This window comes from Myotis lucifugus, unplaced genomic scaffold, assembly GCF_000147115.1.
Source record: "Myotis lucifugus unplaced genomic scaffold, Myoluc2.0 scaffold_11, whole genome shotgun sequence".
NCBI lineage: Eukaryota > Metazoa > Chordata > Mammalia > Chiroptera > Vespertilionidae > Myotis > Myotis lucifugus.
Window position 1 is genome coordinate 5,929,530 of NW_005871059.1, and position 13,552 is coordinate 5,943,081.

Consider the following 13,552-nt stretch of genomic DNA (forward strand, 5'->3'; position numbering starts at 1 on the left):
AGGATATTTCTTTCTTTTCTTAAGATGGAACTTGTGATCTTATTTTTTTAATATAATTTTTTATTTATTTCAGAGAGGAAGGGAGAAGAAGAGAAAGAGAAACATCAATGATGAGAGAGAATTATTGATCAGCTGCCTCCTGCACACCCCACGCTAGGGATGGAATCTGCAACCCAGGCATATGTCCTGACCAGGAATTGAACTGTGACCTCCTGGTTCATAAGTCGACGTTCAACCACTGAGCCACGCCAACCTGGCTATAATGATATTTCTATAAAGGGAATTAGGTAAGTAGTAGCTGTACAAAAGATGCAGATACATACATATCTGCAGCTCATGTTGTGGTGTGTGTGTGTGTGTGTGTGTGCACATGCCTTGTAAAAGCTGAAAGCAAATTGTTAAATCTCTCAAAGATCGTTCCATAGGAGCCAATATAGTGATAATAGCTCCCACATATTATATGTTGACACTGTACACATATTTTTTTCAACAACATTTTTGGGCCCTTGCTGCAGAAATAGAGGTGAATAAATAAAGGTGATTTTCACTTTGAAATGAGAGTGGCACCAGGGATCTGTGCCAACCTAGGTTGATTAAGTAATCTCAAAAGTATGTTGCTCAGTTTGTGTGGCTCAGTGGTTCAGCATCAACCCATGCACCAGGAGATCACAGTTCGATTCCCAATTGGGGCACATGCCCGGGTTTCAAACTTGATTGCGGGGGGAGGGGTGCAGGAGGCAGCTGATTGATGTTTCTCTTTCATCGATGTTTCTCTTTCATCGATGTTTCTATCTTTCTATCCCTCTCCCTTTCTCTCTCTAAAATAAATAAAAATATACATTTTTAAAAAGTATTGTTGGTTCTGTTTATTTATTTTAATTTTTAAAAAATATTTATTGCTGAAAGTATTACATATGTCCCCTTTTTTCTCCCATTGACCCCTCATAGCCCACCCCTGGTCCCTGCCCCAGGTCTCCACCACCCTATTGTCTGTCTGTCCATGGGTTATGTTGCTTCTATTTAGAGATAATTCTATTAAAAATTTCCAGGGAAAACTTGACTATCCAGAAACCTCTGGGAATTAAATATTCTAAAAAGCTAAGTAATATAGGAAAGTAGGATGTTCTTTTTAGCTATATTTTTTGTTTTGTTTTAACCATGTTAAATAGAAATCTTGATAATACACATGCTTCTATTTCTTAAAAAAATTCACAGAACATATCCACTTTTTCTTACATGCTAAAGAATCCTATATAATAAAGAGGTAATATGCAAATGGTCATTATGCCATGTCATGTAACGACCAACAGCAGGGGGCAGGGCAGTGAGCTACAAGCAGTGGAGAGAGCTACAGGAGGGCGGGGCAGCGAGCTATGAGCGGCAGAGAGCTAAGAGCGGCGGTGGGCCAGGCAGCCAGCTGAGGCAAGCGGCAGCGAGCTACTTGCGCACAATTTGTGCGCAGGGCCACTAGTGTTATTATAAATATCAGTTACAGCACTATTCTCAGGACCCATCAGTGTTTAATAACAAGACAGATCTTTTTTTTTTAGTTTGAATTTTCCTACCTTTTCCTCTTTTACCAGTCTCTCAGGCAATTATTTCTTACTGCTTATAGTGTATGTGCTTATTGCAATCCTATCTCCATATTTCAACTTTTGGCCTCTAATCTATGGGATGTTAAGATATTGAAAGCAATATTCAAAATCATAATTACCCAAAAGTCTTTCTACGGGTGGATGATTACACAAACTGTGGAATACTACTCAGCAATAAAAAGGGAGAAATTCCTAATATATACAGCAACATGGCTGAATCTTAAATTTATTATACTACTAAGTGCTATATGGTGTGAATAGATTTGTGTGACATTTGGGAAAAGGCAAACCTGTAAGGATAGGAAACAGTCAAGTGGTTGCTGAGGATTGAGGGTGAGGGGAGGGATTGACAATCAAGGTACATAAGGAAAGTTTTTGAAATAATGCAAATATTCTGAATCTTTATTGTGATGGTGCTTACAAGGCTGTATGTGTCTGTTGAACAGTGGATTGTGTTTTAGCTCAATTACAGCACCACTTCAAAAAAGAGAAATTTAGGAGACATACCAACCAATGGCAAAGTATAGATCTGATTTGTTTCTAATGTTTAAAAAGATGTAAACATTTTTTATAAGACAATTGGGAGCATTTGAACACTGACCTGATATTTCCTGATAATACTGAATTATTATTTTTAAGGTGTGATGACACTGTGCATGCATTTACAGAAGTAGTCCCTATCTTTCCATACTGCATAAGGAAATTATACAATGCCTGGACTTGGCTTCTAAATAACCCAGATGAGCAGAGGCGGGTACTGATGAAACAAGATTGTCCGCGATGTTATAATTATTGAAACTGGTGATGGGTAAAAAGGGTTTAGTATGTTAGTTTCTCTACTTTTCAATTTGCTTGAAATTTACTGTAATAAAACATTTACTTTTTATTTTTTATCATGAATCTATTTTTATTTATGCCAATTAATCCAATAATTAGCAATTCTTAAAAATACAGGTATCCATTGTATATTGCTTAACATAAATAAACACACTAATTTCAACAAATTTAAATTGTATTACTTTTCATGATTAAATATATCTACTAAATATTGAGTGACAATTCAATCTCCCATTTTTATAAAACACACTATGATCTTTCTACCCGAGTTCTGAGTAGTGAGGAGACTGCTCCCATGAGGAGACATAAAAAGCATGCACTGACTTCTTCGCATAGATGGAAGTTGAAGTTCTGTGGTGTGTGTGTGTGTGTGTGTGTGTGTGTGTGTGTGTGTGTGATCCGAACATCTAAAATGAGATCTACCTCGTAACAAAAGTTTAAATGCACACTACAGTAGTGTTAACTATAGGCACAGTGTTGCACGGCAGATCTCTACAGCTTATTCATCTTGTATAACTAAAACTCATACCCATTGTCCATCAGCTCCCCATTGCCCACTCTCCCAGCCCCAGAAACCACCTGAGTATATATCCAAAAGAATTGAAATCAGGATCTTGAAGAGATATCTAAATGCCCACATTCATTACAGCATCATTCATACTAGCATGATATGGAAACAACCTAAATGTCCACTGATAGATGAATGGATAAAGAAAATGTGGTACATGCATGGGACAAAATATTTTTCAGCCTTAACAAAGAGGAAAACCCTGCCATCTGCAACAATATGGATGAATCTGGAGGCCATTATGCCAAGTAAAATAAGACAGTTGCAATACAAATGCTGCATGATTCCATTTATATGAGGTATCTAAGATAAGTGAAAACATTTTTAATTGTACAAATAACCTTTTAAAAATAGAAATCCCTCGTTGTATGGAATGTTTTTTAAATGCAAAAAAATATCTTTGTTAGAGAAGCCAAGACAAATATGGAAACTCGGCATGAGTTACTTTTTAAATTCCCAGATGGTTTTGAGCACACCCGCTGACATCTTAATTGGAAATCCATCATGTCTGGCATCAGCCCGTACTTCCAGACACTTGATCCACCACTAAGCTGATTTTAGCTTGATATTAGGGTATGTAGCCCTGAGCTTCTGAGCCATTATTAACACAGAAATACCACACAGTCTTACATTAACCTAAAAAATGTGAGGTGTCCAATACAAGCCATAGAACTCTGTAAATTTCTGTCATGTGTTGCTCTCTGTATTTAAAAATGGTCATTGCCTTTTGCTTTTATAGCTTTCTCTTCTATTCTGTATGGTCATACCTATTGCATGAGTTTTATTTCATGTACCCTTGCTTCAAATCTTGAAAATTCAAATGTACAATAAATAATTTAAATGTAAAAAAAGAAAATCCAAATGTATTCATAGGGGAAGATAGTAGACATTTTTATAGGATCTTATTACAGGGTACTTAATAATTTTATCCTACAAGGTCCTATTATAATGGAGTCACTTTTATCAACTAAAACATAATTTTCCCAGTGTATCTAGTCCTGCCACTTTCAGTATGTCTCTGTTCTTCATTCCCAAGAGAGTCAGGGAAGACCAAAGGCTGAGCGAGGAAGCCAGGGCCACAGGCTCAGGGTCACGACCAAACCAGTGGACCCTGGCCAACCTGGCCCAGGCCGGAGCGGAGTCAGCCAGCAACAGCCATGCCAGAAAGCTGGCATGGGAGCATGGGTCATGCAGCCAGCGGCGATCAGGTTGGGGGAGGTCAAGGCAGAGTGCAACTTCTCCGAGTTCACAGGACAGAAGGCTAGGCCCTGGCCCTGCCTTTCCCGTGACCAGGCATTCTAAACGGGGCTGTATTTCAGGGGCTGACTCCAGTGGCATTGCTTTTCCTTCCCCGCCTCCAGTGCTTCTGAATTACAGTAAATTCCTTAGTTTCTGTCCCTTCAGCAGCTCCTTCTGAGTCTAAAGTTGATATTAATATTAAGGAAATATTTAACTGATATTAATTGGAGCAAATTGCAGAAACGTGATCAGTGAACAATTTGAATTGACTTCTGTGAAGGATGTGGGATTTTTCCAAGCTTAAATGTCTTCTTTCTAAACATAAAGATTTTTTTTTCTTTTATTGAAAAATAATACATTATGTTTCTTTCTTGTGTGGTTTATGGCATGCGTTGTTATCTAAATGGATTTGTGAATGAAATAGGACACATAAAGTCATTGTAGATGCCCACCAACGCTGTAGATGCCTTTTCTGTCCCACTGAACCCCCCTGTCCTTGACCCACAAATCCCTGATGCCTGTGGGGTGAGTTCGGTATCTAGTTTTAATCTTTTCATCACCAAAATCCTCTTTAATCCTCTTTCCTCTTCTCTCCATACACACAGAGACTCCACGTTTTAAACAATTTCATTGTCACTGTGAAAAGGTATAATTTCACTTACAAGCAAGAAAACTTGACCTTTTGTTAGCCTGTATATGATGTGTAGCGATGATACAGCTATAGGGTGGGCTGGGCCACCTCATCTGGAATTTCTCCTTGTGAGCTGCACAAGTCCAGAAAGAAAACATCCTAAACACTCTGAAAAAGGAGGTATTGATTCCCTATGGTATGTCGTTCTTTTTAGTGCAAGATGCTGCATCACGGTGGTACAGGTGCCACTTTGTAGGTTTGCTGAGTCCTGGGTGCTCTGACTACAATAATTAACACCGTGTCCTTGGGCATTTAGAGTCGGCCTTTAGTGTTTTCATTTATAAAATCGTGGGTTAATCACTTCTTAGATGTTGGGGTCCAGCCCCAACAGGTCCAGGGGTCCCCAAAGGTGTGGACGGAGTCGGCGAAGAAGGAATGACACGGAGACAGCGTTCAGTTGATCAGCAGCCTAGCCAGGATCTCCAGCCAAGTTCTGGCTAGGATCTCCAGCAAAGTTCTGGTTTGGAACTCCAGCGAAGTTCTGGTCTGGATCTCCAGCAAAGTTCTGGCTAGGATCTCCAACACTTAGGTACAATCGATTTGCTCACCTTGTTCCTGAAACAGGGCAACTACAGAATCAAAAGATCCCAACTCTACCTCCACTTCAGTGCTGTGACACCTGGAGGCAGGGCTCGCTTAAACACTCTTTCTCCCTCTTTCCCCAAATGCTAAGTAGGGGTAACTCACAGGACGCATAGTGACATTATAGTAACTGGTTATAAAAATGAATTAAAATAATTTAAAATGTAGTATACAATGTGAGGGGCTCTTCACCTAAAGGAGCTAATCAAAATAACTGCACTTAGCAAGATAAATGCAATACCTGACATTTCTGGGGAAAGAACTTGCCTCTGTTAGTGAAAATAGCAAAACCAAGCAATGGTGTCCAGAATTTCAGGAGCGGAGGGTCAAAGTAAGAATATTTTTCCTGAGCGGGAGTGTGAGCCAGTCCCATCTCTTTGGCTCAGGGCAGCTGCTCTTACTTCAGCAAAGTTTGGCGGAGGCTGGAAGTTATTTTGGATATTCCCAGGTTTGCTTATGCCCCAGGGGTCCATAGGGAATAAAGAGGATTTTCTTGACCAGATCCTCTCAGTCAATTCTATTACCATCCACCTACTCCCTATCCCTGATCCTGAGATCCATATCTTTTTCACACATCTTAGGTTGCTTCAATGTGGCTTTTCATATTACGCCATGCAACCATTAGATCAGGTGCATTGATGTTGACATACTTCACATTAAGACCAGTCCTGAAAAGTGCTATTTGCCTTCTGTCTCTTTCTGAAGCCTGCTTTCCTCTATTTCACAAATGTTTATGTTCTATAACAAACATTAAAAGCATGTAACCAAATGTGGAAGCAACTGAAAGTTATTTAAGTGCTGAGGCACCAGGCAGTTCTATTTCTCCAAGGAACATTATTGTAACCTCATTAAGGAAGGGAAGAAATGCAAGTATATGTTGCTTATAATATTTCTCTACATAAGATGTACTGAGGAGGGGGCTAGCAGAATCAGGGTGTGGCCAGCTTGTTCAACTTGAGGCAGACGTGGGGACAGATGCACACAAAGAAGATGACACAAGGCAGTTGGGTTGCGGTGACAGGCTTTAACGAATGACCTATGTAGGCTTGCTTCAGATGGTTCCATTTCAGGTTGGAAATAAAATTAAGCATCCCGTAAATGAACTGCAAGTCAATTTAGGGTTAATTTAGTTTTTGCATGAGTATATTTGTTTTCAGTCTCTTGTTAATTAAATCACAGTGTGTGGGAGTCAGGTCCTAGACTCAGGCCATGGCTCAGAAATTGGTTTTACTGTCTTTTCTACTAATAAAATATGGGTGATATGAAATGTCATAATGCCTTGGGGAACATAAAATGCTAATGAAGACTTCTGTGAAAAGGATATCAAGGGCAATTAACTTTGGTTCTTCCTTTGTGTCCAGAAACTCAATAAAATTTCTACAATATAATAGGACCTGGGAATATCAAGGCAAATTGAAGATGATGATGTCAGAATTGTATCTTATGCAGATCTGATTATACTTAATGTGCAATTCATATGAAAACAAAGAAACAGATACAGACAGGATTGTTGGGTAGATTTAGCTTCCCCCTACAGACTACAGATGGGAAAAATATAAGGTAAACTTTCAGATCTAAATTTGGAGGCCTCCACCTCCCCTTTCACCATCCTGAGGACCTGAGTACCTCTCATTCCCATGCTTCAGATCTTCTTCTGCTACCATCATCCTTCTAAATAAAGTACCTACTTGAGGGTTATATGCCTTTTAATAGGTGGTTCTAGAAGATCTCACAACCATCAAAGGCTCACATTCATAGCTCTGTTTTCCACTCAGAGGACTGCTCTTTCACATAGCTGCATTGACTTCAAACCTCCCAACCTTGAGAGAAAGAAGACATGTATCTCTCCCAGAGTTTTGTTTTCCTCAAGGGAGAGTCAGTCGAGAGAGAAACCATGGGGCCATTTGCCAGACTCTAGCTTTGCTTTGTGAGCTGATAGAAATGGAGAACATTCTCATTCCTTAATCCTTGGAATCCTGGAGGAGAGAATTAGAAAGGCCCACTCTTGCTTTCTAGGTCTTACTGTTCTCTCATCCATCCTCAGAAAGACATCTAATTCTTCTTTTGTTTGGGAAACTCCCCAAAGGCTGCATTTTTTTTACTGGTACTACCAAGATTTCTGTGACAGAGGCTTTCCCACTACAATGACTTGACCTACTTTGAGGGATCATTAATATCAACTCATAATTATTGCTTTGCTTACACATATCTCTTTTCCCTAGCCCATCTTCCACATTTTGAACACATCCTGAGTTGTTTGTATAACTGAATATACAGAAACAAGAATATACTTCTGATTTATCCAAAAGGATGTGTCACTAAAACAAGGGTTGCTGAAGATGCAGGCTTTTTTTTATGTGTGTGGTTGTTAATTTTAATCCCTGCACGTTTTCAAAAAAATTTGTGCATTATGTGGCTTTAACACAATTATTTAGATTTCCATGAGCTTTAAAAAAATAATCAGAAGATATGATGACACTATTTCCTCCATGTTCCTGTGGCAACAGGTGTTGACTAGAGCTAAGTAACAACTTAATAAACAATGTGCTTGTCTGATCACAACTCACTTTTTGTCACTTGCATGGCCTTTAGCTGTAGGCATTTGACTTTGCTACCACTGCAATTGAACAGAGAGTACAGTAGTCCTGAGAACTGAATTGTGAGTTCATTTATGGGGAAAATTAAAAGTGGTTTCTCCCAGATATCTGCCATATCAATAATTTTTGAATAATGTTAAATTTACATAGAAATTGGATATTATCCCCAAAATGTGCTGTTAGTGTAGCAAAGTTACATATATATATTTAAAAACAATTGATTATGAGGACATCTTTATTACCCCACTGGAGAGAAGGCTCCCTGCTTATCTGAGCATACTCATACTAGTTCTATCTAGTGGTAGTTACCTCAAATGTAAATACAACCCCTTGGAGACACTCAGCAACCTTTCTGGGAATAGAATTATTTATTTGTTCCTTTATTTTGGTCAATGAATATATATATTCTTATTTCTAGGCACCATGTTAATCTAATTATAATAATTCAAGTTGTGAAACATTGAAATGCATACAATAGGTTATTTCAACAATATCTTATAGCAAGCCTGTGGTATAAGGAACAAAATCTGGGTCTTCTACTTTATCCAACATTCCAGGCTGCCTTGGTTAAAATTCCCTTCATTATTTATGTACAACTACAAGGTTGATTTGGGGTTATGAACATTATCCTTGGCAGGCTGATTCTAAATTACCATATAAGTGTGTTAATTGTCATATTCTTCATACTTCAAATAAACTTATATGGGAAATATAAATACTAGTACAGCCATTAGAGACTAAACTCTGGCAATTAGGTGATTCAAACTGGCTCTTTCTCTCTTGTAATTCCTTAGTAGCATATTATAAAAGAGGAATGGTATTTCCCACCCCAGTCCCAGTTGGTAATTCTGATTGTCCCATGATTTCACAGCTGCGAATCAACCCCCACCCTCTCACACTTGTCTCTGGCTAATGATGCTTTCTTTAATTAGCACATGACTTAAACTTTCGTTCTGACTTATCTGTTGCTTTGGTCGCTGGGCTACCTGAGTGCAAGCTGGTCTAATTGGGAAAGAAAAAGTACTTGAACATTGATGCTACTTGTCCTGACATTGAACAAAAGGAAGAGCAATTTGTCTGGTTGCTGAATTTGCTTTCGTTATCAACCGAATTTGCATTCTCTGACAACTTCTCTCCCTTACAATCTGTCTAGGCTTTGTGCTTCTATTTGTGGGGTTTTTCCCTTTGGTTCTTATGTCTTCCCCGACTTGAGAATGGCTTCTAGAAAAAGCTACGAGGAGCTATGCTTTGTCAAAGCCTGTGTGAGACGGCCTGCAGAGGGGGATTTGAGGAGATACAAGACCTTGCTCTTTAAGGTCAAACCATTACTGACCTTTCCTCCTTTTTTACTCTAAACTCCCAGGTTCCCTGTCACCCTCTGGATGGTTAAGCCACACAGATGATAGCTTTGCTCTAGAAGTCTATGTCAAATACATGTATATTAGAGAGGAGAGCCTACTTGAGGAACCTCATGATCTCTGACATACTCTCTTCTTGCCCCTGATAAATTTCCCTGAAAAGTCACCAAGAAAAGGTTCTCTGAGGAGTTAGAATCTGAAACAGGAAATGAAAATGGGGATAGGATGAAATGGGAGAAATACACATTTTGTTTTTGAAATGACCAATATTCATTATCTCTAATATTCATGGTGGTAGATACTGTGGGGAGATATAAATGCAGTGAAAAACAGGCTTCCATGGGTTTGGAGATGATCTGTAAGCTGACCTACAGATAGCAGTGAAAGAGGTGAAGCAGGTAATAGTCTCATGATGTGCACGTCAAATATTGAACATAGATAAGAAATGCGCCGAAACCGGTTTGGCTCAGTGGATAGAGCGTCGGCCTGCGGACTGAAAGGTCCCAGGTTCGATTCCGGTCAAGGGCATGTACCTGGGTTGCGGGCACATCCCCAGTAGGAGATGTGCAGGAGGCAGCTGATCGATGTTTCTAACTCTCTCTATCTCTCTACCTTCCTCTCTGTAAAAAATCAATAAAATATATTTTTTTTAAAAAAAAAGAAATGCTACACAGTCCCTCAGAGAGATAATGAGATTAGAGCTGTAGAATGAAGAGGGAGGAAGGTCAGGCACGATCATTATGTGAGCACCAGGCAACTTGGAACTGGACTGTACAGTGTGCGCTGGAGAAATGAAGGAAACTAATCAGGCTAGAATGAAAGCTTGACTTTGAGCAATTGAAGACAGGAGTTGAGACTTCACCCTGTGGGCATGAGATAGCCATCACAGATATCGGAATAGAGAAATGGATGTCTTAGGAAGAACTATGTTGGTGGTGAGTTTGAAGCAGGAAACACTGGAGGAGGAAAGACTGGTTAGGCAATGGCAGAAATTCAGATTTGTCTAGGATGGTAACTAGGAATAAATGTGAAAGAGGAAGAAAGGATTTTATTTTTCCTAAACATGGGAAATTATTGAGATGGAACGAGCAAGGAAGACTGTGAGATTTACAGCCTGACTCAACATGAGGGGGTGGGTGGTGACCTAGTGTCAGATGACTTAGTAAAGGGGAAAGCCCCAGATTTCAGTAAGCACAATCATGGAATCAAGAGATTTTTAAAGCTGGAAAGGGCTTTAGAGATCATCTACTGTAGCCTTTTCCTCTTATCGGAGGGCAAATGAGGCCAAGGGAAGTATGTAACTCAATCCAGGGCAGTGGTGACTCAGTCCAGGACAGTGAGCAGACTATGGCAAGAGTTTAGCTGCACCCACGTCTTCTCCCACCAGCTCATCCGGCCTGCTTCACTATCCTTTCTGACTAGTTCTCTGGATAGTCAGTCTCAAACTCTAGACTGAGGACCACAGCCCATATGCAGCCAAATAAAACAAAATAGAAAAATTGGGTGGAATTTTTCAAAAAGCTAAATTTATTCATTTAAAGAACTTTATTCTGTGATTCTGTCCTTCCTAAAATATGGTGTGAAAATCTTTTGTTTATGAAATGCCACACTGATGATACAGAATTTTTGGACTGGAACCCGATTCTTTGTCCACCGGAGTTGAAGAATGAATCCATGAACAGAGGATAGTATAGCAAAGGTGGAGATTTATTGAAGAACAAGTACAGACTCCCACGTGGGGAGAGGGAAAGAGCCCCACAGAATGGACTCCTACGTGGGGAGAGGGAAAGGGTCCCACAAAGTTCCTTTTCCCTATGGCTTATAAAGGCTACAGATCCTTGTGCCTTGATATCCCCTCTGATTGGTCACTATTCTCTTAGACTGGTTACTATAGTAACTCCTGAGCTCAAAGGTCGAAGCTCACATGGGACATGTGAAGTTCTCCCCCCCCCCCCCCACCTCCTCCTTCCTTATTGTTTTCCTATTCCCTTTGGGCTTTCTTCTTCTCCTTCTGGATGAAGGGCTTCCTTCCCTTTATTTTGTAAATATAGACCTTTTGCTGTTCCCAGCTCCCTCATTCTATGGAAATGTACCTGTTGCAGCTTTTCAGCTTCCCTATTCTATGGAAATATACCTTCTGCTGCTCTGCAGCCCAGTACTTTTTCCATGGTCCCCTTGATTTCTAAAATTTCCTAAAACTTGTCTTTTTCACCCCTAAAAATTCCTGTTTCACTGATATGTGTGGTACAATTTTTACTGTCTTTCTTAGCACAATAAAAAGCTAGTAATCTAAGTACATTCCTTTATTTTAAACTGGTCTTTAAAATCTAAAAGTCTTAGAGTCATTTCTCTGCAGGATGGCAAATCTATCCCAAGACTTACCAGTTGGGGGTAAAAATGTAGCCGCACAAAGGATTACTTAACAGTTTTCCTGTCTCTGCATTCACAAGGGCAGGATTACAGCATCCTCTTTATCACAATTCCCTCTCTCGCTAAGTCTGGGCAGGATACTACGAAATGGATACTGGGTTAGGAGTGAGTGGATAAGGGTCACTCATCACCTAGAACTCTGAATCACTGTCCCTTCTGTCCCTCGGCCTTAGACCAAAGCTTGATGGTACTAGCAGGGTAAATGGACCCAATTGTTTGATTATGGCCACGTGATATTTCTTCAGTCTGCAGTCATTTGTACGGCATTCTGCAAAAGCACTCCTAGCCACCTTTTTGGCTAGATTGCCTCGCTTTTCCCATGAAGATAACCTCGCTGCTGCAGTCCCTCAGAGAAGTAGACCTTGGTGGATTGCCCCATCAGGGCTCCAGAAAAACTTCCAGATGCCTCATTCTGTTGGCAGCAGGTGTGAGACCGGTGGAGTCAGACCAGACCTTGGTTCGGCAACCTTGGTACTTGAGTTCTGGCTAGGAAAAAATTCGGAGCCAAGACTCAAACTATAAGAGAAGGTTTATTTAGAAAATCACAGAGGTAGAAGAAATGAACTCAGGGAACAAATTTCAGTGACAAAGGAAGGGCCCTTGGAGCTTAGGAGAAAGGAAGGTAAGCGTAATGTCCCTGGGGGTAAGGAGGAAGAAGAAGTAGGGAGGAAGAAGAGGGAGATGGGGAGGGGAAAGGCTAGAGCATGCTCCTGGATTTTAGGGCAGGTCCCAGGGAAGGATCTCAATAGAATATTCATCAGCTTTCCAGGTAAGTCCTTTCAGGGTTTGGTCTGCACAAACTGGTAAGCATCATTATTCAATGCAACTCGTCCTGAAGTCAGCCATGGCATAGCTTGTATGTTGTTTGAGCCTGGAGCTGAAATACAACTGAGGCCATGGTATTTCTAGGGAGAAAAGGTCAGAGGGTCAAAACCCCATGACCAGAGGTAAGCCAGGGGAGGCTCCATGACCAGACATATGCCAGGGGAGGTAAGATTACCCTGGGACCGAAGTCCTTGTTTTCCCAGTTTGCCCAATGCTAGCAACCTGGGGCTTTCCGCTCTGGTGATCTTTTGCACCTGGCCCATCTTCCTTCATCTGCTCATGTCTGTCTGCCTGCCTCCCACAAATCCTGAGCTGAGCTCAGTCCACGGCGAGGTAGAGGACAAGGGTCAGGGCACTAAGTCACAGGACTTGGGCACATTGAGTTTAGCAGGCAGCAAGGCCTGTGGCAGCGATCACTGAAGATTCAGCGAAAGCTGCCCGGTTTCCTCCGATATCTGACCTAAGGGGAAGAGCCCTGCACCAACAGCGAAGGGACCTGAACTGCCACGCCTACACTTCAGGGAAGTAAACAAATCACTCCACTTGGGCCTGTTTCCTCATTTCCAAAATTACGCGTCTAGGACTGCTTCCCTGAATACACGAGTCTACAAATAGGATTTGGAAGCACAGCCTAAAGGAGCCACGCGGGGCCCAGTGGAAACCTCCCGCAGGTCTCGCCCAGCCCCAGGCTCTGCAAACCCGACTCCCCGCTGGGGGTGTCCGTCGGCGGCGTGCGCGCCCCCCGGGGATCAAGCGTGCGCGTCCCCGTCTCAACGCGCGCGTCTGCGAAAGGCTCCGCCGCCGCTTGACCGCCGCCTTCCAGACCCGCC